Source organism: Carcharhinus amblyrhynchos, chromosome 13 (assembly GCF_965287045.1).
Source record: "Carcharhinus amblyrhynchos chromosome 13, sCarAmb.v2.hapA, whole genome shotgun sequence".
Lineage (NCBI taxonomy): Eukaryota > Metazoa > Chordata > Chondrichthyes > Carcharhiniformes > Carcharhinidae > Carcharhinus > Carcharhinus amblyrhynchos.
In genome coordinates this window covers 43,707,024-43,728,461 of record NC_137336.1, presented here as the reverse complement: position 1 = coordinate 43,728,461, position 21,438 = coordinate 43,707,024, and the positions used below count along the sequence as shown (strand labels likewise).

The window sequence follows — 21,438 nt, the reverse complement described above, 5'->3', positions numbered from 1 at the left end:
CTATTCCTTAAGCAAAGCTTATAACCATTTCTGAAACAAAAGCACAAAGAAAAATATAGCTGCCCAATTGTTTGCTTTTTTTTTATTTGTTTTTATTCCAATTCAATCCAATCAAGTCCAATTCAGAATCTCAACAAGTTGAGACATTCCTGATCCAAGCTGACAAGACGGGGCTCTCACCTCCTGTCTTGGGCTTGATCTACATGATCCAAACTGATTGGAGTAGGTATAGCTCCTCTTCCAAGGCTTGATCTCATTTGCATCTTAGCCAAAAGTCGAGATGCCACTTTTAGAAATTGCTTCAAATGAAGCTAAAACATAACCTAGCTTCAACCAAGTACAACACATCGATACTACACTTGATCTTAGCCAAAAGGCCGAGAAGTTTTATTACCCTTTAATTAAGGTTATATTGTCCAATAACTTGGTCTGGATTATTTGAATGTTGTTCCATCAGCCCGCAGCTTCCACCCCACATCCTACTGGGCTCTCCTTTTGTATTGGACTTTTCTATCAACCTGATCACATACTTTAAGTTATCATCCCAACACCTCTACAACCATTCAATCTAACTTTAAAGCTCTCCTCAAAATCTCTTTAGTCTTTAATCACCCCTCCTAATTCTATCTCAACACAATTTAGAATTTGTTTTAGCCCATGTGAAGTGTTTTGGAATTATTTTCTTTGTCCTCTGCATAAAATATGAACCACTGTGTATTTTGTTATATTTACTTGTCAGGTTTTTTTTCCCACACTTAAAAAATAGGAGTAAAGGGTAAGTATTGAACCAGAAAAGATTCAGCAAAATAATGCCCCTAAATTGACCAATTGCTTCAAATATCTGTCCAATAATCCCTAAATTATTTACATATTGTCTACCTCCCAGAGGAGATTTTCCATCACATTGACGCTGCAAGCAAACATGGATAATTTGGCACTCAGCCAAATCTCTGTTCCATTGCAGCAGGACCAGAAAATCCTGTTGGAACACAGCAGGAAAATTCTACCCTATATGTTTAATACCATCAAGAACCCTGAATAATTTCATCTGTGAACCTTTGTCTTTTCAAGCATATGCAAACCAAGCTTTCAATCGTTCCTCATAACTCTGATACCTTAAACTCGGTTGCCATTTTTTCACTTCCTCCAAAGTTTGGACGTCATTCCTTTCTTTCATTATTTCATGGGATATGGGCATTGTAGGCAAGGACAGCATTTGAGCAGCCATTCCTAATTGCCCTTGAGTAGATGGTGGTAAGCTACCTTCTTGAACCGCTGCAGTCGTACACCCACAGTGCTGTTAGGAAGGGAGTTCCAGGATTTTGATCTAGTAATTGGGAAAGAACAGTGATATGATTCCTAGTCAGAATAGTGTGTGGTTTGGAGGGAACTTTCAGGTGATTGTGTTCCCGTGCATTTGCTGCCCTTGTCCTTCTTGGTTAGACAGGTCTTGGGTTTGGAAGGTGCTGTCGAAAGAGCTCAGGTGAGTTGCAGCAGTGCATCATATTTATAGTAAGCAGCACTGTTACTGTGCACCAGTAATAGAGGGAGTGAATGCTTAAGTTGGTGGATGGGGTGCCAATCAAATGGGCTGTTTTATTCAGGATGGTCCTTCTGGGCAAACAGGATGGGCAAATGGCAAGCATTCCATCCCACTCCTGACTTATGCCTCATGTCCCCCCAGCCTATGCTGTCTGTACTTATCCTTTGACGTTCTTGTTTACCTGTTATTGTTAGGCTATCATCACTCCGCCTATATATTCTGTGCCTGAGCACCTCACTACACTTCACCTGATGAAGGAGCAGTACCCCAAAAGCTTGTGATTTCAAATAAAGCTGTTGGACTATAACCTGATGTTGTGTGCCCTCTCAACTTGTCCATCGGATCTTTGACTGATCTTCCCCACAACTCTGATCCATTCCAGAAACTTCATGCATCCCCATCCTCATTCCTGCCATAGATCTCCACCAACTGATGACCTTGCCACAGGCTGCTTCTCTCTCCTACCTAAAGAGCCTTCCACTCCACACTACTGCCTGGGGTCATTTGTATGAGTCTTAAACAGGGGCCTCTTGCTAATCAGTTAATTAAGCTGACTAGGTTTTGGGCAATGACTCAGCACTGATTTGGATCAGTAAGGCCTCCTGGCTTTATTACTCACAACCAGGCTTTTTCCTTGCCCCTGTGTGAAAATCAAAGCCATATTCTTTCTTGAGTATGCTTTTTCTATATATCAGACTTTGTTCCATGTCAAACTTTAATATACAGAGCGGTTGGAATTTCAACAGTTTTTTTTGTAAACTTGTACAGCATGGATTTAAAAGAGCCTGGGTTAGATTTTGGTTTTGTGAGGCAGTGTAGAATAGGAAATGGCTAATTGGCAGCTAGTTTTACATTTCTCTGGATTATTTATTTCTGTTGGAAATTAAAATCAGAAGAGATGTGAAACAGGCTCCCAAATCGTTATCAACCATTTTAAAGTGTTATAAAATCATAATGGAGTCCCCCCACTCCCCTACTGACCTTCTGCTCACCTCATAATGGAGACCCCCACTCACCTACCGACTCCCCCCACCCCACACCTCAGCCACCTCCTCAAACACATCACATCTCCACTGACTGCTACCGAAAATAGCAGTCATTCCCATGTGCATTTGCAAACCTGATGAATTATCTAGTTCATCATTTAGATTGGCTCACTGGCTTGTCGAACCAACTTGGAAGTGAAACTAGAATTTCAAAGTAACTTCAATCACTTGTTACTACACTCCAGTTGATGCCAGTTTGTTATTTAGACCATCTGTCAGTGAGCTGAGTGTATCAATCAAGGTTCTAATTATCAACTTGCCAAGCGAATTGACCTCTTAGAAACTGGGTCAATTTGATAAATTCTAAGAATATTGAATTTCACTGGAATCTTATCTGCATGGTTGGTTCTTTTCTCTAAGAAAAGATTAATATTTACTGTGGCTTTTAATCAATGAGGATATAGCTCCACAATCTTTCTGAGGATTTTTGCTCTCACAGTTTTTAAGTATTCAACTGACTACAGCTACATTAATCTTTCAAGATGTTAAAATTTTGACTCATACTAATGGTGCCATCTAAGATGGCTGAGTAACTTTATTTTATATATGAACAATGCATTAAAATATACAGTCTAATTTTCCTTTTGAATGGTCAGGCTTTCCTGAAAGGTGGTGACTAAAACATCTTTTACTGAATGACATAGGACAAGATCCTTAATTCCATTTCTAGCTTCTTCTGAATCTCAGCCAGGGTAGTATCAGCAACACAAGAAATTGGCCTCACTCAGCTGGGGTTGGCAATGTGTAAAAGGATCAGCTGAGATTTATATTCATGATTGTTATCCAAAGGTTAATCCCAGAAATTGTAGCCTAGAAATTGAATCTGTGGAAATTCAAGCATGAACCCAGCACTGGCAGTGACTGACACACAAAGGGTCGGATGAAATTGGTCCTTTGGGGTCATAAGAATGTGATTTGAGTGCTGAAGGCAGTGCCCCCACAGTGAAAGAGGCAGTCTGCTGGCTAGCAATCAGAAAAACGTCAACTGATGACAATGGTATGTCCGAGAGGTGGAGGAGCGGTAGGAGGGAAGTGCTGGACAAACCATGGTTACATTGGTTTCAGTGCACAACCTGCACCAACTTAACGTAGCGGCAGAAATAATAAAAGTAATAAAAATTTAAAGACGTGCAGGAGATTAATGGTGTATTTTCATCACCACCTTCTAGTAGGATGTTCAGCTGCAGTAATTTTCATACGAGAATATGATTTTGTTATCTGTCGAGACTTTATAACGGCTTTCACAAATGAAGCGTTGGGCAAATAGTGGCAGAATTGAGTCCAGGGCTTCTCAGGTGACATGCCAACTTTCCTGAATATGAATTACTAGAGAAGGCAAGGGAGATCAGAATTTGGTAAGTAACCCCTCATTCTTAATTGTTAATCCGTCTGATTTGCTTTCGGTACGCAGGATTACAACTGACCTTCCAGACACATCAAGGTCAAGATCTGATCAGGGCAATTAGAACTGCGATCCTGTTGAGCAGTTGCCACAGTGAAGCCATGTCTTTTACCAAAGGTGTAGTTGGAATTGTCCGACATAAGACTATTGTTTGTCAACATAGTAGATCTGCTAACAGGATCTATACACAGCTCTGTCTGTTATAACAAATATGCCGCACGTGGCAGGCTCTTCCTGGCACTCATCTGCAATGATAAAAGCTCAGTCCCGCTTGCGTTAATCCAGCAACTGACTGTCTCGTGACCTTAGCCTTCTGATGGCACCTAGGTGCAACACCAATCTGAAGCAGCAGGCAAAGTGAGATCAAACAGTTTTATATTCAGCTAATTATCAGCTGCATAAGGCTTGTAATTTAGAAATGGCAGGTTTAAAATCCATTGGTCACTAATTTGTAAACGGACCTAGAATTAGTTACATAGGCCCGATGTCCTTAATGTTAATGTTCTTTATGTTGTACACACAGACAGAAATATCAGAGCTAATAAAGTTTGTAACATTTTTTCTGATACATTTGCCCGTCATCTTCCCAAAAGTCTTTTCGATTCTTACAATGTCCATAATCATTTGCTTTGCTCCAATTAAGTAAGTGATAGTTGTCTATCTTACTGCAAACACATGATTGATGATCAGTCATTGTACACATGTCAACTAAATAAATGTGTGGCGCATTTGATATTTGTGAAATGTATGAACATGTGTTCTCTTTCTCTTGGCAGGTTTGAGAACAACTGCCACTCTATGTTCCTGGCGCAGCACATGATGCCTTGGTTCATTGCCAGTAATTTGTTTTGCCAATCACACCTCATTCACACACAGTCACTTCCTTGATTAGTTGGGTATTTCTCCATAACCTTTGTTAGCCTTAATCAAGGAAAAGCTTTGATGTTTTTTCTTCTTTTTCACAAAGGCCTAGCATTGCTGTTGCACACGATCTACTTAAGATTCAGCTTTTTCCTTATATCTCTGGCTCATTAAACCATTCCATGAAATGCAGCTGGTGTCACTCCCCCAGGATGAATCCTATTTTTAAGAATAAGTTCACAGGATGGAATCCCTACAGTGCAAAAAGTGGCCATTTGGCCCATCAAGTCTACACCAACAACAGTCCCATCCAGACCCTTTCCCTGTAACCCTACATATTTACCCTGCTAATCCCCTGATACTAAGGGGCAATTTAACATGGCCAATCAATCTAACCTGCACATCTTTGGACTGTGGGAGGAAACTGGAACACCAAGAGGAAACCCACACAGGCACGGGTAGAATGTGCGGACTCTGCACAGACAGTGACCCAAGCTGGGAATCGAACTGCTGTGAGGCAGCAGTGCTAACTACTGTGGCACTGTGTTGGGAAGGTTATTGGGAAGATTGTTCGGCAAAATTAATGTGCACTGCCATATCTGGCTAAAACAGACCAGGACAACCACATGTGTATCCCAAGTTGTAGCCAGATGCAGGGTGTTGCATAATAAGCTTTTTGAAGAGCAGGGACCCGTTGAGCCAACTGGCTGAAATCTGTACATAACATTAATAAAGCAAAGCCAAAGACCCCCTTAGAGAACAGCACATGGTCATAACATGTAGGTGTCAAAGATCTTCAGCCACTAAGTAGATTTGATGTACAATTACTTTCCTTACTCATTCCTGTGACCTGCTTAACTCAACTTACACATTAAATAAAGATATAGGGTTAAAAATGGAGATATACTAATTATTAGCTGTGGGGGGAGGGGGCGGGGGGTCAAAATTCATGACCTGTTCGTGCCTGTTGCCATGGAGACAGGCCGTATGCAAATTTCCTGCTGCTTCTTCATTAGACTGTTTGCAGCATGTAGCCTAATGGGACCTGTGCTGCTGATTGGATGCAACCATATCAGACACCATAATAGCAAAGAAGACTAGCATTGTTCCAGTAAGCTATCAGTTCTTAAAGGCAATCTATCCTCTTAAAGGGAAGTTACACAGGAGCCTGCTTCAAAAATCTATTGATGCAGTTCTGAAAAGGAGGCTAAGGCCTTGATTGCAGATTGTTACTGGTAACTATAGCGTCAAGTGCCAGAGCACCTGCACAGTGGATCAGGTGCATATGCACTGTCTATCAAGGTGTCTCTCCCTGAATGCTCGCTCCTACCTCCCACAACCCTGCATCCTTGACTGTCATTAAATTGCATGATCTACTCCCAATTATACAAGTAAATGACAGATCACATTTAGCAAATTTATTGCAGCGCAGAATAAATTATTGCACAAATTATTTTGGTCCACAACAATATTGAAAAAGGCATCTATTTATACAACTTTATTTTGAATGGCATGTGTTCAGAGGAGTGAAGGCAGCATTTAAGAACATAAGAAATAGGAGCAGGAGGAGGCCAACTAGCCCTTCGAGCCTGCCCCGCCATTCAATAAGATCATGGCTGATCTGTCGTGGCTCAGTTCCACATTCCCGCCCTCTCCCCATAACCCTTAATCCCCTCGCTTATCAAAAACCCATCAACCCGCGTCTTAAAAATATTTAGCGAGGCGGCCTCCACCACCTCAACGGGCAGAGAATTCCAGAGATTCACCACCCTTTGAGTGAAGAAGTTCCTCCTCAACTCCGTTCTAAACCGCCCCCCCTTTATCTTGAGGCTGTGCCCCCTAGTCCTACTATCCTTTCTGAGCGGGAAGAGTCTCTCCACCTATATCCTATCCATCCCATTCATCATCTTATACGTCTCAATGAGATCTCCCCTCATTCTTCTAAACTCTAACGAGTACAAGCCTAATTTATTCAGCCTCTCCTCATAGCTCAACCCCCTCAACTCCGGCATCAGCCTAGTAAACCTCCTCTGCACTCCCTCCAAGGCCAAAATATCCTTGCGTAAGTACGGCGCATTTGTACAGCACTGGGTTCCTCAGGCGAGTTACCCCTACATGATGCTTTAACTCACAACAGATGAGGATACTTGGTCAAATTCCCACTGATTGGAAACTAAATTTATAAGTCTTAATTAAAAAGGATGATTTGCTAACTGGTGTAATCTTTTGTGTACTCATGCCAAACTATGTGTTTGTGCAGATGTCATCCAACAGCAGAAACTTTTATAATATATTCAAAGCCTGAATAATGCAGCAAAGCATCTCAAGGTGTTTCAATAAAGTAATTAACAGATGCATTGCTTGTGGCTCTGTGGTACTCGTTATCCTGCTGCTCTTTTGTGGTCAAGTGGTGGAGGGGTTTATCAGCCAAGTGTATATAGCATAGCCTTTGTCCCTGAGGAACCCACCTCTAGCTTCTCATGGTGTCCCAAAGGTGGAGGGGGTAGCTGACAGACACAGGATGAATTGTGGCTGTCACCAGGATAGCATGCATTCACTATCACCAATATTATATTGGTTCTCATAGTTGCACACCATCTACACTTTGATAGAATGGTAGCTCTTGTTGTTCCTGCAACCTTCTCCACTGTCATGGAGGGTCTTCTGTGCTACATATTTGCAGTTAGTGCTATTCTGGAATTGGGAATCAACAATCCTTGCAAAGCTACCTGTCCTTTCATTCAGATTTTTCCTGCTGAGGTGTAGATGGTCCCTAAGATCTCCCAGATGATCTAATAGATGACACGCGTTGCAAATGTCTCCTGGAAAAACTGGGCAATATAAAAATTCAATGTCATTGCAACCTTTAAGGCCATTGTTTGCCATTTCTCACCCTGGTGTAAGGCTCCAAGTGAGGTTTTAGAAGCTGGCACAGTTTAGTGATCATCTGTTTATTGAACCTCCGTCACCTAAGGCATTGTTCCTGGGTAAGCTGAAGATCCTAAAACATCTTGTCGTCCTTTATTATCCATATCAGACATCAGACCTAATACATATTAGCTCAATAGCCTCCAAAAGTAACACAAAATACACAAATTGAGCCTAAGCAAACGTAAGTAAAAGGCACCTCACCTGAAAGTTGATTCCTGGCCCTTTATTTTTTGTAGGAGTGGTGAGAAGGGGATTGGTGATGCTCTTGTGCTGCTGAATGTAAGTCAGGTGGAAGCGATCAGCACTGACATTGTTTGGATACATGCAGACAAAGGACTTGAACCTAACATTGAGTTAGCCAGAATGGCTGTTTAATGCAATGATGTTGTTAGATTTGCTGTTTCCAGGCCATGCACGTGCACACACACAGCACAATCATTCTGTTCCCCTTCCTGGTATGGGCCATTCTAGAAACAGTGAGGAACACAGATGGTGCCATTTTCTTACATTAAGGCTTCTATTCATAACCAGTGGTGCTATGGAGCCCCAATTCACACTGATATTTTCTAGAATTCAACTAGAAATTCATCAATTGTAATGTGAACTGTGGGGCTCACTAAATGCGTGGAATGACAGGGAGTTAGAGAGAATTTAAAGCACAGAAAATGATAACAGCCAAGATTTTTACGGAGTTGTGGTGACTTCATGGACCTTTAAAAATGGCAGATGGGACCTAAATCCAGAAGTCTCACCCCCATTTCCAACAGATCCCATTTTCACCAACAGGGAAAGGGAGAGGGCATGATGCACACTTGAGGGAAACTCAGACTCAGTAGTGCCATATGAACTGAATGCTCAGACCCCATTTTCTCTGTAGCAAAGGCCTTAATACAGTCTAGCTGTCATTCTTTTAAATGGACATAAATGCTCTTAAAGGGTTGTTAAGGTCTATAGAACAAGCATGATGTGATGTTTAAATCCACAGCCTTTTAAAATAATAAAAGTAGGGTTCCCTATCACCTATATCAGTATCAGCGACAGTTTTAAATTCCTGTTCTAGCATTTACAATAATTATTTGTTGACATTCCCGAAGGGCTCTCATTATATCACTGTGACTACTTCAAACAAGCTATAATTATCAGAGCAGGGGTGGGCTGCTAAATTCACAGTTTGACTGACAGTTCAAAGCATTAGCTGTCTTTGATATGGGATTACAAATAGTAATGTGTTTGTTTTAATAAGTGATTAAGCACTTTGAGAGTTGAATGTTTTTGAAGGAGAAAACATGAATGGAAGTTTTTTTTATATAGTGAAGGGTGAAATAGATAGTTTTATTTCATCTCAATATGGCTCCTGAGCTCTATCCATTGTGGAAACTGCACGAGTTGGCATGAAAGGTATAAGGACCAAGGGTGGTGGATGACATAGCATGAGTTGACATTATTCTGGCGAGGGGCTATAGAGTTGGTGGGGGCATGACTTGGCATTCATTTAGCTTGTGGCATGAAGGTGGCATGGGGAGTATATGTAGGGTGATGAGACTTGAGGGAGTAACAGCTAGAGTACCCAAAATGTAATGAAACCACTGGGACCATGTCCCACAGAATTGAGATGGTCCTTTTAAATATCCCACCTTGGCTCTTGGAAACTTCTATGGCTGCTGGGGATGGGGGGCCCGACTCTATTCTGACTCCCGCTATCCACCTCAGGAGGGAAAACCTGATGATGCTGGACTAATGTTATGGAAGCATTTTGACAAGGTTTCTGGCAGCTCTGACATAGTAAATAATGATTGAAGACACCACATTTTCAGCTCTCATTGACCTTAACTAACCACAGGGATAATTTAAAGAATCAAATGATATTTGACCTTGTTCAAATTTACATCACTTAGCTGAGAAAATTAGCCAGCTGTATTTCTTTTCAAAGAATGACAGTAAAGAACATTAAATAGGCTAAACACTGAACGACAGATCTGTCCAAAATGAAACAATTAGTAGCTACTATAGAGAACACCAAAAAAAAGCAGAGAATCTACCAAGCATATTAATGATAGGGGAATATGAGCATTTTTTTTAAAGCTATCAGTATTCAAAAGCATACCCATCTGCTCAGCTGGACAGTCAAGCTGAAAACCAATCACTATAGTTAAGTCGCAACATTACAGGCACATTGAAAAATGTTATAAAATCCCTTTGTATTCAACTTGCATTAAGTTGTAACAAGTGCAGTGCTTATTGAGGACAATCTTTCTCTCCTGATGCTGATTGAGCAGGAAAGTGATCCAGCTCATTAAAAATGTGCCAAACACAACCATGGAACCCAAACCACCTGATTTAAATATCACACGGTTAGTTCATATGTGTGTGACAGTTCTCTTTTTGCGCACTCATATAGAAGCTTGGGACAGCCTGTTCCTTAAAGGCAGCAACAGACTTTAAATATTTCAGATTTTTAAAATCTCCTACAGTCATTTAAAGATGAAGGAATGTAAATCCATACATTTAAAGTTGATTTTCAGTGTTGGAGAGAGTGGATGGTAGTAATTGAGATTTACCACACTATTAAAAGGTACTTGAGCTGCAGCAGACAAACTATAATATTTTCTGATGAATTTAATCCGTGTACTTAAGCAAATTGGCAGCATTCAATGTATTAGGCAATAAGATGCTCTTTTCAGTCAGACTTTGGGGAAGAGGACATCATGGCATCAACATCCAGATTTCCACCTCATAACCAAGCATGTATGGTCGTCAGAATATTCTGTCCATCTTGTACATAAATAAGGGTGAGAGCTGTTGGCTTCAACATTATTTTTACAACAACATCCATGAAGAAATCCTGGCACTTGTGGAAAACTATCAGACAGGTGGTCATATAGCACAGAGACAGTTGGCAGTTTTGTGGAAAAGGTGAAGAGATAGAACTGAATGTCGTTAGCACACAGATGGGCACTTTAAATGGTTTTGGTATGCTTTGATCCATTTACTGCAGAAAGGAGCTGGAGAAAGAAACAACATTATTTTCAAATGTTATGAACATATTTTTAACATAGAGGGTGCAATCTTACCAGCTCGCCCTGCCCATGCCCGGGGAACTGAAACAGGGAGTCTATGAAAGGGGGGCTAGGACAGAGGGTGAGGATCAGGGGGACTATCTTAGGATGTTGATAGACGGGGTAGATGGCGGTGGGGGGGGCAGCGGGTGCTATGCAAGTGGAAGGGTGTTGTGCAAGTGTGAAGAGGATCAAGACAGGTGGGGGGGGGGAATATGACGGAGGTCCACTAAGGGACCCATTTGGAAGGTCCTGATGCTCCAATGCCAGAGACCTGTTTGGTGTTGGGGGGTTGTGAGAGGGGTGGGTATGGAGGGTGGGGAGAGCATGCCACAGATGAAGGGGGGGGAGAGGTCTTCCAGTTCATCGACAGATCAGGGCGCCCAAGCTCTGAAGCTGTTTTCACCGGTGTGTTAGTCTTCCACCTCCCTCTGCCACCATACCACCACCATGCTCCCAGCTGTCCAGAAAAATGACTGAGTGTTTAAAGATTGCACCCAAAACACTGGTGCAAAGGGGGTCATTAGGGTAGCAGGGGGGAGAAACTTGGGATAACTCTGCAAGGGGTGCAATTGGAAGAGGGGTGGGTCCCGAAAGTCATTGGGGTTGGAGTGGTAGGAGACTGGCACAGAAAGCAATTGGTAGGTCAGGGGGGCCCGATGCCCACAGAGCATGGGGGAGGCAAGAGATCTCTCAGTACACCAGGAGATCGGGATGCCTACACAATGGTGTCCCAAGAGTTACCAGCCGGCTTCACTGGCAACATTAAGACCACCACCCCCCACCCCTTGTTGGCAGGAATCATATCGATTTTTGTACTAAGAGACATAAAATTGTGACTCACAGCTTACCCAAAAAAACAGCCTATCGGGATTACAAACTGATGGTAAACAGAGGTGCCCAGCTGGATCATTTCTCCGTTCGGAGGATGGAAGACCTCCATGTTAAATTAGCAGGAGGCCCCACATATCCCAAGCTAGACCTAAATCATACTTATCAATAACTGGAACTGGAAGAAGACTTCAGAAAGTTAGTTTTAATAAATATCCACAAGGGGTTATATCAGTACTCACAAATGCACAAATAAAGCCTGGCAGCCATCAATGCAGTGAAAAAGTTTTACCAATACAATAATGGCAGCATTTCACTTTTGTGTCAGGCTATAAGCAGTTGTTGGGCCTTTTCCATGAGAATAAGCCAGTGATGCCTATTACTTCATCTAGGGTGCAGAGATTGGACTTTATACTAAGCACAGTTATACTTTCCAACATAGGCTTGGAAAACAGACATCAAATACGGCTGCATTGAGCCACCTCCCACTACCACAGACCATATCATTACCGGCTGCTCCATAGGAGATAGTATTGACTTTACATTTATTGGACACTCTGACTGTTTCAGAAGCTCACATTAAGTTGTGGACAGATCGGAACCCGTTGCTATCAAAGAGCAAGTAAATGGTACTGATAGGGTGGCACATTGACAAGGCAGAGCAAATGAAGCTGTATATGCAGTGTAGAGATGAGATAACCTGGGGGATGTCTGCATCTTTGTACCACATCCAAGATACTGGCCCCTACTCCAAAAGTTACATGATGCTCATCCTGGCCAGAGCAAAATGAAAGCATTGGCCAGAAATTACATTTGGTGGCCACACACTGACAAAGAAATAGAGCAAATGTTTGACTAACGTGAAAGTAATCAGCAAACGTTAGCACCACTAGGAAACATGTACCTATAGATTCCCCAAAATGCAGAAGGAGGCCATTTGGCCCAGCAAGTCTGCACCAATCACAATCCCACCCCGGCCCTACCCCCATAACGCCATGCATTTACCCCAGCTAGTCCCCCTGACACTAACGGACAATTTAGCATGGCTAATCCACCCAACCCATACATCTTTGGACTGTGAGAGGAAACCGAAGCACCTGGAGGAAACACACACAGACACAAGGAGAATGTGCAAATTCCACAAAGTAAAAAGTCTGACAACACCAGGTTTAAGTCCAACCGATTTATTTGATAGTAAACTCACTAGCTTTTGGGGTTAGTCCCACATCAAATTCCACACAGACAGTGACCCAAGCGGAGAATCAAACCTGGGTCCCTGACACTGTGAATATATAGACTCCCAACAGTACAGAAGGAGACCATTGTCCCATATAGCCTGTACCGATTACAATTCCACCCAGGCCCTATTCCTGGAACCCCAAGCATTGACCCTGCTAATCCCCCTAACGCTAGGGTCAACTTAGCATGGCCAATTCACCTAATCTGCACATCTTTCAACTGTGGGACGAAACTGAAACATCCAGAGGAAACCCACGCAGATGCGAGGAGCAAGTGTAAACTCCACACATATAGTGACCCGAGGCCAGAATTGAACCAGAGACTCTGGTGCCATAAGGCAGCAGTGCTAACCACTTGTGCCACCATGCTGCCCCCATGCTGGACCTTTTTGGGGGCATATGTTCCTGAGCTTCGTAGATGCCCATTCCAAATGATTGGGATCTACAATAGCCATATCTACTCCTGATAAACTAAGGCAGAACTTTGCAACCCATGGTCTTCCTGAAAGGTTAGTATCAGACAATGGAACGTATTCACAGCTGATGAATTTCAGACTTTCATTAAGTCTTATAGCATTTGTCATATCAGGTCAGCCCCCAGCCATCCTCCCTCCACCAATGGATTAGTAGAGCGAGCCATGCAGGTGTTCAAGGCTTCCACGAAGAAGTAGGTTCTTAGGACCTTGCCAATGTGATTGGCAAACGTTTTGCTCTCCGACAATATTACACTACACTAGTGGGGTTATAGCTACAGAGTTGCTAATGAGTCGGTGTTTGTGTACCTGTTTGGGCTCAGTTTTCCCAAATTTTTCAGGGAGGGTGGAGGCTAGGCAAGCCTCTCAGGAAGAGTGCCATGGATGACCTTGTGCTAACATGGAATTTTGGTGATTGTCCTGCCTGGGTATCAGTGGGAGTTGTGGAGAAGATAGGGCCAGTCTTGTATGTGGTGGAGTCACAGGGCTGTCACATTAAGAAGCATATCAGCCAGTCATGCAACAGAGTGGAGCCAACTCCAGGGAACTTGCAAGTATGCTGCACATCAAGTTCATAGATACCAGCCACTAAACAAGACAGTTCCATGTCCATAGTGGGGCCATGGCAACCTCTGACTACATTGGCCAAGGCAGAAGAAGGCACCAACTAGGGGTTAGCTCTAGGGGTGTTTAGCATGTCCACCCTGTGCCATTGAATGCTGAAAAAGAACTCCTGACAGAGTTGCAGTCTTCCACAAGGACCAACTGACATTATGAATTCTTTTTCCTGGTGTCCTTAATGTATTGCTGTTTGCCTGCCTATGTGTCAACTATTTTTTATTTTTGTTTTATCTTCGGTATTCCAAGACGTTGGCGGGGGAGGGGGACAGTGCAGGAGTGTGATAGCATGGCCCCTTTAAAGGGCAATCCCTCACATGCCACATGACCAAGCCAGAGCCAATGGAGCATGAGCATGTGAACCTGGGCCAATTGGGATTGAGGGTGAGAATTCCCGGGGCTGAAGGGCTTCAATTGGAGTCAGGGCGTTGTTCGAAATAGATTTGTATTGTTATGCTGATAAACCCTTTGTTGTAAATGGTTCTTCTCTTCAATAAATCCTTTGGTTAGTTATTTGTCACATCGAGTCACCTTGAGTTATTACAAAACATTATAAATGTTACTGTCCTACTTTATGCTATTTTTCATAAATAATGCAATCACATATAATTTTGTAGCTTGTGTTGATAGTGCACACTACTTTGAGAAAATGGACTGGAACAAATTAACCATCCATTATACATCAGCTGCAATTTTCCTTTGTATTGATTTCAATGGAGATGAAAATTTGGGTGTGAAATTTAGTAGGTGCTTAATGCAATATCATCCATTTTACAATATTACCCAAAATTAAGATTTCCCCCATTATCTTGAGCTCTTCTGCATTCAGCAGGGGATGTCTGGCACACAATCTGTTTATTGAATGAACACAAAGAAATTAAAAGGTACAAGAAAAAGGTAGTTAGTAAATGCCTAACAGAGTTGATCAGGCTTTTAGAAAGAGAACTGTAAAGGCTTTCACTGATAATAAGCTGTTTGAAATCCTGGAGGATGGTTAGATTTGAGTCAAATTAAATAGTAAAGTAAACCTGTTTATCGTTACGTGTCAGCCTCGTCTTACCACGTGATCTGACAGTGGAAACAGTTAAGAGCTATATGGGGGCATGTGTCAAAGATACAAATATCCATTTCAGTTTAGAAGGAGATATGATTGATAAGTCACCAAACAAGGAGGTAAAGGTCAGTATGACTCAATACTTTAAGAGTTATTAAGTAGCATTAGCAGAACAGGGGCAATTTGACTAAAATGTCTGGATCCTTTTGCTTCCTGCACCACTCAAGCAGGGATCAATGTGAATGTATAATTGACTAGAGAATACACTCTTAAAATAATTCTCTGCTCATCAAGCTGAGGGACTTTGCTTCTGTAGAGTGGGAATTCTTTCCATTTCTGGCAGAGTCATTATCAAGCTCTACCATCTCAAGTATACATACCTGGCTGCAATATAAAACTTCCTCTAATCCCCCAAGAAAATTCCTCCGCTCCGACTGCAGAATAACACTTCCTACTGCATCACTGGGAGGTGTTTCCATTACAGCCATCCCAAATCCCAGCGGTAAAAAGACACCAAAGTCACCCGCAGGAACATCCAGTTCGTGGAACGTTTTTAACAATTGCACATTGTGCGCACCAAAATGATATATCTTCATACAGTGACCGCTGGGCAAAATGAGCACTTAATTATGTGCTTTTAAATACAAGCAGAGCACCTTGTAACTCTTTAATTAGAATGCCGAGCAGGAAAGAAGTGAGGATTTAAATCCTATTGCAAGGTGTAACCTACGTGGAGCGAAAGAACAGAAAGGTTGGCAAGTAATTACCGCTTGAAAGAATTATAATACTATGCTACTCGTGAAAGAAAGAAAATTGTGGCACTTCTTCAATAGTGAATTGGTGAGACAAAATCCTTTCTAAACAGAGTTATGGGTGTAAGAGAAGAACTAATTTTAATCCCATCTGGCTTCCAGAAATCAGGCAGCTCAGCAGTTAAAGCCAAGCAACTGATTTACCTGTTACTTAAATTTTAATTTGTTCTTCTGAAGATGCAGAATGATTATCATGAGTTGTGAGAGGCTAGTGGCAGACTCAAGAGCCTTCCAGTGGACATGTGCCAGATGAAATTTAATGCAGAGAATTGTAAAGTGATATATTCAAGGTCAGAAGAATAATAAGGAATATGAAATAAAAAATATAGTTCTAAAGGAAAAGTTTAAAGTTTATTATTCATTAGTGTCACAAGTAGGCTTACATTAATACTGCAATGAAGTCGCTGTGAAATTCCCTAGTCACTGCACTCCAGCGCCTATTTGGGTGCACTGATGGAGAACTTAGCATGATCAATGCACCTGACCAGCATGTCTCAGGAGCAGAGTGTCCTGGGGGTGTTATGAATGCAATGGTAGCAATTAAGTAAGTGGTTAATAAAGTACTTTGGAGCCTGGGCTTTTTAAGTAGAGGCTTACAGTACAAAAGCAAATTAAGTTAGTCAACTTTATGAAACACCGGTTCAGCCTGAACTACATTATTGGGGCGATTCTCCCATTGCGACCCGTAACTTTTCTGATGGGTTGGGGTGGAGGATGTGCATTGTCAGCCTTTTTCTGAGACTTGTGCATGTACTGGGAACACAGGCACATCTCCCAGAGCCAGAGAACAGTTAGAGTCCAGACCATGCTGGAAACCAGCAGGGAAGACAGGTAAGTGCTTGGAATCTTTTAAAAATGTATTTTAAATATGTTTAGAATTTAATTATCAGGAAAATCACCGGTCCCCGATTGAATCTCCCACCCTATCAGGAGTATTTCTTTCCAATATGGTTTAGAATAGCTCCCCATGTTCGGGGAACTAGCGAGAGACCCCACCGGAAAGAATGGAGGGCAGCTGGGGTCCCCCAGGGGTCAAGCCACGGGGGGTGGTGCCCCCTGGCATGGGCACCCTGGCAGTGTCCAAGGGGCAAACTGTCCATGCCCAGGGGCAGGTTGGCACTGCCCACCAGGCATGAGGCAGAGCCAAGGGGCAGGGCCTATTGTGGGCATTGCTAAGGGGCAGTCATTGGGGGGGGGGGGGGTTCCTCTGCCACTCTGCCTGGTGATCAGTCTGGATGGAGGGAGGCCAGTGATTGGGGTGGGCTGGATGGGAGTCTGCCTCCCGACATCAGAGTGCTCCAGGGCGGAGGAAGTTTTAGACTGGCTCAGGAATTGTTGTGGAGGCCGCAATCAGGCCACGGGAGCGGGTGGAGGGGCAGCGATCGAGCTGGCCAGCAAATGTGGAGACTACCAGATTGGGGCCACTGTGCATGTGCAGAGTTCCAGAACTGTCAGACTCTGGCGCGAATAGACCCTGCCCCCCCCCCCCCCCCCCCCCCGGTTTTTAATGAGATTCACGACAGGGACCCCTGCAGTGCATAGTGTGGGGAGATTCAAGTGTGAAGTTGAACTGAGAAAACAGTCGTGATCTAGACCAGTTTTCCCACCAATACAGCACTTTTGGGAGAATTGCCCCCTTTGTTTCCATTTCTGTCCACGACACTTAAAGATGTGAAATCATTATTGAGAATGCAGAAAAGATTTATGAGAGTGGTTCGGGATGGATGGTTTGGTAAAGCTGAGGCTATTTACCTTACAGAAGAGAAGATTGAAAGGAGTTTCTTAGTGATGTTAAAAATCAAGTGGTATCTGGACAGAGAAGATAGGGAGAAGTTATTGCTAAAAGGGTCATGAATCAGAGGACATTGACTTCAGGTTAACGAGAACAAAACCAAAGGTGGCAGGAAGAAAAACATTTTTTCCATAGCGAGTGGTTACGAGCTGTAATGCATTGACTCAGATGGTGGTGGCAGAAGATGCAATATTCAAGGAGCTGTGCTAAATAGATATATTACACAAGAACAAATATGGGGGTGAAGAAGAAGTACTGAAATTTTCATCTTCATTATCTGGTCGGTAAACTGACAATATTAATTTATCCTTTTAAAAATAATCTGTCAATCCATTGATGTCAAGAAAAAGTAATAATTGGATGAGTGCTATGTCTGGTTAACACCAGTTTACCCCACCAGTTTAACACCAACCAGTGAAAATAAAAATTACCCTCAAATCAACCATTAGCACCTTTAACACCTTTAACTGTTGAGTTAAATAAAAAGCAAATTTTCTATGGGAGCCCATTACTGACTATTTTTTATCAAGAAGTACCCACTTAACCATTACAAGGCAAAGGGTGCAGATTCCTCAATGAGGGATGCATTTTTGGATCAATATTGTTCGTTATGATGCAGATGATGTGAGACACAGAACTGCTTTTCATTTGTACACCGAACACAGAGATATTTAGGTTGTTGCCTATCTATTCTGTCTGAGACTAAACAAAATAAAGAGAAGATTGGTGTAACACCTTATGACATCCTGAGCCAATACAAAGTGCTTGACTTTCAATGAATTATTTTTTGAAGTGCAATCATTGTAGCTAAATAAACAACACCGTAATTAATTTGTGAGCAGTAAAGTCACAAACATAGTTTTCCTGCTCTGCACTCGACTATTACTGAAATGCTCTTTCACCTTTACACTTAAATGTTGGAGGCCATTTTCAGGATTGTAACCACCTTCATTACCAGCCACACCTTTGACCCATACAGCAGAAGGATTTAACTCCCTCCCTGGACCAAACAATATGGAACGCCACCCACTCTCACAAGACATAAGTATCTCCTTGAACATCAACCCAAAATTCAGACCCAGAGTTTTGGTCTCCATTCACCGAGAGTGTATGGATTGTGGTTTGCACCCTGTGCTTTCCAGAAGCGGGAATACTACCACAGAACCAAAAGGCTCGCTCTGATGTTACTATGGTGACTGATAATGTTAATTAGTTATTCAAAGGGAGGATTGCTATGTACAATTTCAAACACTATTGTGAGAAATTCAGTCCTTGCAACGTCAAAGATACAAATGCAGTTCTATTACATTCGCAAATTGAATGGAGCTTAGCCACCAGACACACCAGGGAGTCTCCCACATCAAAGAGTAAGCTTTCATCTCTGGGTAATAACCATGATTGACAGCCTAATGGATCGAACCTCCATTTCATTGAATTAAGGACAGGCTGATGCTTTTATAGAGTAGAATGAAGCAATCTCGCTTTTAAAATTATGAACTATTTGGGCTTTGTAAAGTTAGAAAGCTAGCAACCTTTGTTTCTTTCATAACCTAGACATTTAGGAAACTATTTGCACTGCAAGATCTGTACACTGTTCATTTTTGTACCAAATAATTGTGTAAAATGAACCAGGTGATGATATGCAGCTGGGCTTTGTCCCTGTCTCACGCTATGTTCCATACAAGGAATGAGCATGTACAGGTGGTGTGTGATGCATTCCAGAGGTAAATATTCTGACTAAGGTATCTCTGCTATGACTAATGATCATACTATAATTTATCTAAATACTAGACAGGAAAACACACTTGCCAGGTCATGTAAGAATGCAAGGATCACTTTCAGGAGAGAGCAGTGACATTGAATTATAGCAGAAAACTCCCATATTTGTTCCACAGAAGAAGTAATTAAGGACAGCAGAAGCAGCAACTGTAAGTCTAACACGTTACAGAATTGAGGCACAAATGAATATTTTGAACTCATTAGAAAAGATACATTAATGAAGGCAAAAAGTTACACAGTACTGAATATTAGGAGGTCAGAGGAGAATGTTGGGAGGTTATAGTGTGATATTAACTGTTTGAAGGTGATATTTCCTGGGGAAAATCAATAGGAAAAGATGGGTAACAAACAAAGGAAAAGAATGTACCAGGTCAAGAACATGAAAAAGGCTTGGCAAGGGAGTGGGAAAAAGGAAACTGGGAGCATAGACTGCACTCAGAGGCAGACTTACAATGAAACACATTGTACCTAGGAGCCCTCCATTCTGGCCAGTGCCTTTGGGCACCAATCATAGCCTGAGAGCTCTGAATTTGTTGGCAGGTTCAAGAAATACAAATGAGCTATCAGCAACTAATGCAGAGCAATACCAAGCTCTGATTGGTGAAAACCTCTTAGACTGGGAAAATAGTGTGCAAGATGATTTGGTTACTTTGGAGGCGAGAGCAGGCAGCAGTTATGAGCATCTCATATTTTTTAAAACAGCAGAATCCCAAGTTTCTTACCCAGGGCTGAAAAGGCCAGATAACCAGGAGGGCAGCCTGAACCAACAGCAAGGTCGTGAGTTTATTCTGCGGGGGGGTGGGCGGGGGGGGGGGGGGGGAGGTGTCTGCTAGCTTGCGGTGAAGGCCAAAAAAGGAAGGCAGGAGTTGGCCTGCAGTCATTGAGGGGAGCGGCGGGGATGGGGGTGAGGGGAGCGGATCTCGACCCCCACATTGTCAAGCAAAGGTGAGGTGCAAGGACTGAGGAGGAACCAATAATTGTCAAGGGAAGTAGCAGGGTGACTCGAACAAGCTGACAGATCTGAGGAAGGCTGGGCTGTAAATCAAAGGTGAGGTGAGGGGGCCAGGTAGCCAGGTAGCCAGTCAGTGAGCCAGCAGAACAGCGAGGTTGTCATGTGAGCAGGGGCAATTTGAACCCCAGCCAGAGCTGAGGAGGGCTGGGCAAGTGAGGGCAAGGATAAGGTCAAACCATAGCCTGGCAGCCAATGAGCCAGCAGAACAGCAAGGTCATCGAGTGAGCTGAGCAACTTGAACACTGGGGTTGAAGAGGGCGAAAAGAGCCTGCTCTTTCAGAAAAAATGTTTGTTAAAATTAGTCAGTGTGAAGTGACACTATCAATCAAAGGTGCAAACAATTGAAAGCAAGGCAAGAGGACAAAGCTTGGCAAAAAGATTGTTTGTCAGCTTACTTTGGAAAGTTTGAAATCTTGAGCATTGATCAAACTGCACATTCACCCTCATCCACCAAAACAATGGGTGAATTATCTGATGATTTTGACTTGCCAATTTCTGGAGATACCAGATTGCCTGAAAAGTTGAACAAGAAGAATTGGGCAGTGTGGAAACAACTCATTCTTCTGCAGCTGAAGTGATGAAAGAAACCTACCCGGGAGACATTGTCTTTTTACCAAAATCTGTTCCACTGAGTATGATTGAATATTGTGTGATAAATAGACCAGAGAAGATAGATGATATGAAATACTTGAGAAAAGAATTTGATGTTGGAGGCTGGAGGCTCAAAGCAGCTTAGAAGTCTTCATGAGTCCCACTTTCTGAGAATGAAAAGAAATGGCATGACAGAAAGGAGGGCTTGGTTGATTTTTTCAGAAACTTCTAAGGCAGTCTACTGTTACGTTTGCAAATTATTCCCTGACCCAAGTAAAGGCAAACACACATTCATCGACAAATACTCTAACTGGAGAAATATTGAAAGAAATCTTGTTGATAATGAAACTTCTAAAAGTCATATTAAGGCTAAATGTATATTCGTTCAAAGATTTAAAT

General features: G+C 42.5%; 1 non-coding gene across 1 annotated transcript; it reads right to left on the bottom strand.

The window, feature by feature from the left end:
• Positions 1-201: 201 nt before the first annotated feature.
• On the bottom strand, positions 202-389 carry LOC145352041 (U2 spliceosomal RNA). The gene has a single exon (XR_013888499.1). It is a non-coding gene; the product is annotated as a U2 spliceosomal RNA (small nuclear RNA).
• Positions 390-21,438: the final 21,049 nt, after the last annotated feature.